The sequence below is a fragment of the Gavialis gangeticus genome, unplaced genomic scaffold, assembly GCF_001723915.1.
Source record: "Gavialis gangeticus isolate Ggan-Ray unplaced genomic scaffold, GavGan_comp1, whole genome shotgun sequence".
NCBI classification, from domain to species: domain Eukaryota; kingdom Metazoa; phylum Chordata; order Crocodylia; family Gavialidae; genus Gavialis; species Gavialis gangeticus.
In genome coordinates this window covers 115,949-119,991 of record NW_017728991.1, presented here as the reverse complement: position 1 = coordinate 119,991, position 4,043 = coordinate 115,949, and positions in this window count along the sequence as shown.

Sequence of the window (4,043 nt, the reverse complement as noted above, 5' to 3'; positions counted from 1 at the left end):
CCCCGGCCCCGGCCCCGGCCCCGGCCGCGGCGCTTCCCAGCAGCGGGCGTCGCTCTGTGCCGGGGCCCCGCGAGCCGCAGGGAGCGCTTTAAGGACGGAGAGAAACGGCTCCTCGGTGCGGCGGAGCCCCGGGCCGTCTGCCGGCGGCAGCTGCAGGGGCACATAGCACACCCCCCCCCCGCCTTCCGCCCCGGCCCTGCGCTGGGGATGCTTCCTCGGACTCCGGCCCACGGGGCTCAGGCAGGCGGTGAGCTCCCGTTGGGGGTAGGCCCTGGCTTGCGCGGCACGCAAAGCTCAGGGCTCAGCGGGCTGCGGGCTGCTCCAGGCACCAGGCCGCGCTCCCCAGCCTCGGCGCTGGCGGGGCAGGCCCGCCGCATTCCTGCACTCTGCCCTGCTGGGAGCTGGCTGCCCGGCCGCCGCGCTGGGGGAGAGGCCAGGGCGAGCGGGTTAGCAAACGCGGCCTCCAGGAGGTTTAGTCTGAGCCACAGCTGGTGGAGGGGCAGGGCAACGGGCCAGTCCGGCCGGCCCCGGGGGTCTGTGTGTAGCTGTGCGGGGCCGGAGGTGGGCTGCCAGTTCTGCGCCAAGAGCGTTGGGGATGGAGCCGTGCAGGCCCGGGCTGGGCGCTCGGTCGCAGCCTGGCACCGAGGGGCAGCTCTGGGCATCGCGCTTCTAGCGGGGCAGGCGCGGGCTGCCAGTTCCTGGAACCGGTGTCACCAGCTGTGTGCTCAGAGCAGCGTCATGACGCGGGCATCGCACTGGCAGTGCCTCCCGTGGGCCCTGCGCGCCCTGCGGCACCTGTGTGAGCGCAACCTGCTCCCAGCAGCTGACTGCCTGGTCCGGTCTGACCTGCCCAGGGGGCCCAGGGCTGGGCAGGGGAGGCTCTGCTTTCATCCAGGAAGCCACCCCTGCCCCAGGCAAGCGGACGGAGACATGAGCAAAGGGGCCTGACTCCAGAGCGGGGCTCCTAGCAGAGCGGGCTGCGACCTCGGGGCGTGGAGGGCAGCGTGGCTGTGGTGTGGGGGGCCTCAGGCAGCCCAGAGCCTTTGCCCTGCCCTCGGCTGCCTGGGCAAATGCTGGGGTGCCCAGAGCCTTGTACAGCCGCCTCTCCTCTGGCGCTGGGGCCTGGCAGGAAACCAGTGGCTGTGTCGCAGCTGCATGAGATGGAGCAACATCACTTCCTGACGGCTCCTCTCCTGCTCGGGCGGGCCAGAGCCAGGGCCCTCCCCACTCCCAGGGAGACACCCCGCGCAGCGCCAGCTCCGTGCCGTGCCATGAGCTGGCCCTGACGGCGCTGCTGTCCCCAGCCACGGGGTCCTGTCGGGCAGCTCCGTGTCCCCTGCGGCTTGCCCAGACGGCCCCCTGCCTCGCTGCCCAGCCCCGCAGCATGGACGGCTTGGAAGGGGCCTGTCTGAACCTCTGCTGCTGCCTCCCCCTTGTGCTGTGCGTGGGTGCCTGTGGTCTGTCCTGCTCCCGGCTGCATTGGGAGCTGCCCCTGTTCCAGCAACTGCTGCTTGGCAGCTCCGCTCTGTGCATGCGGCTGTAGCAAGCTCAGGCCTCTTCTGGCCCTGGGGATGCTGGTGGGAGCAGAGCCTGGAGGGGATGTGCCTGCGCCTGGGGAAGCAGGTGACCCTGGGCTGCTGTGCGAGTGGCCGGTCCTGCATGGAGCAGCCATCGGGTGCCTCCAGGTGCCCTTGGATACCAGCAAGTGGCCCAAGGGTGGCAGCTGTCTGCAGACTGGGATGCAACCTGAGGACCCCCTGAACGCGGGGCGGTGGGACCCCGGCTCAGCCACGTCGGGCATGGTGCTAGCCAGCGCGGTCGTGGCTCTGCCCCCCGCTCATTCCCATGGTCTCCCTAAGCTGTAGGATCTGGGGTCAAGCCGTAACCCTGGCATCCCGCGCAGAGCTGCAGCCCCCGGCCAGGCCTCTCCTCTGCCCTTGCTGGCTCCTCCCTGTTCCCACAGCCTGCCCTAGCCGGTGCCAGCTGGCCAAGAGCGCGAACCCTGCTCACGCCCAGGTCACGGCAAGCCTGTCGGAGGCCTGTGCCCCGGTGCCAGCAGGGTCACCTCCTCCCAGCGCTGGCCTGGCATGCGCCAGCACGTGGCCTGCAAAGCCTCCCTCCCCTTGGCACTTGGTACCAAGCCAGCCCAGGTTGGTCACGGTGGAAAATTACTGCCGGCTGCCCTGCTTCCTGGGGACACCCACCGCGCTCCTGGCTGGCACGGAGCACGGGCAGGCTGTGCAGAGGGGCCGAGGCTGAATGGGCCACAGAGGCTATGCTCCCTCCTTGGCCCCAAGCCGGGGGCTGCTGCTCCGGGGCCCTGGCAGCCGGGAGAGCAATGGGGGCAGAGGGAGATGGCAGCCTGGGAGGCTGGTTTGTCGTGCGTGTGTAAAAGGGGACCAGGCTGGCGTGCTCCCTCCTTCCTGGACCAGGCTTTGAGCGTTGCTCGTTAACACTGGGGGTCCTGCACCATGCAGGAGAAGTAGCAGCACTGTGTGTTGATGGTATTTGGGGCCTAGGGGGGAGTCCCCCCAGGTGCATCCCGCAGCTGCCGAGGCCTCGTGGGAAGGGGTGGGGGCCTGGGGGGGCCAGGGCAGGTGCTGGCTGGCAGCAGGGGGATGGGGCAGGCTGGAGCTGAGGGTTGCTCCTAGCCCCTCGGTGGCAGGTGGGACCTGGGCGCCCAGCACAGACCGGCCCCCAGCCCCGTGGGAACGGCCCCTGCAGGCTCGGCTGCTCTGTGCCCTGCCGCGGGGGCACCGCCTGCGCCCGGGGACGCGCTGACTCAGCTGTGGCGAGGTCAGGCCGGCGCGGCTGTTATCAAACCCTTGGAAGCCGGCCCGTGTCCTGGAGCGCCCAGAGCCCCTCTCCTGCGTGGCGGTTGTGGTCCAGGCACAGGGCAACGGGGGACAGCAGCGGGGGCTTGCACAGCAGCAGGGAGGCAAGTGCTGGGTCCTGCGTGGATCCTGCAAGAGAGGAAAGCTCCCAGCCCGGGGCACCCGCTGGAGCCGGTCAATGCCAGAGCGGGGCTGGAGGGTGTCGCAGGCGGGGTGGGGCACTTGCCCTGTGGCTGGGGCAGGACAGGCAGCCCTCTCCTAGCCCCAACCCTGGCCAGGTGCAGCAGCAGTGGGGTGTGGGGAGCTGCTCTCGGGACCCCAAAGGGCACGGGGGCTTGTGAGGTCAGTGGTAGCCGGGTCCGTACAAGGAGGGGGACGGGAGAGCTTTGTCGCTGCCAGCTGCTGTGCACCTCCCAGGGACCCCCATGGTGCTGGCTCCATCCTCTCCTGGCCCACCCCGGTGTCGCCAGCACCCTGGCTCCTGGAGTCGGGGCGCTCTGCCGGGGTCTCGGAGGGGGCTGGGGTGGACAGCTGGGCACCCAGTCGTGCCATGGCGGAGAGCAGCACCAGCCTGGCTGCATGCCCTGGAGGGTGCCAGCTGGTCCGGATCCCCAGGGACTGCAGCCATCCCCCCGCCTGGCAGCCCCTCGGGGATGCCCGTGTGTCCTCCGCCGTGGAGTGGGCTCCCCTCGCCTGCCCCCCGGCCTCCCCCTCCCCCTCGGCCTCTCTGGCTCCTGGCTGGGAGCGGCGCTTGGCTGCGCGGCTGGGGTCTTGGCGGGGAAAGCGCTGAGCCGGGCCCCTCCACAAAGCCGCACTGTTCAGAGCGGAGCTGCCGGGACCGGCTGCATTTTTGTCAAGTGATTCATCAGCACGTGAATGGAAAAGGCTGGAACCCGCTGAACCAGCAGCCATCCCGCCACGGCTCCCCGGCCAGCGCGCTGGGCTCCTGCCCCCAGCGGGGAGGGGGGAGGGCTGAGAGGGGCACCCCGGATGCCCCTGGCAAGGCATGGGGCAGCTGGGGGGCCACACTCCCTGCCTGCCTGGGCCCTGCCCTGGCTGCCGTCCTCGTGAGCTGGGCTGTGGCGCCAAGCAAGCTGCGCGTGGCCGCCCAGTGCTTCCTCGGGCAGCGCCACGCACACGCCCGTGGGGGGGACGCGCCGGGGGCCACCGTGCCGCAGGAGCCCTCAGTGCCGTGCACCCCCACGTGCC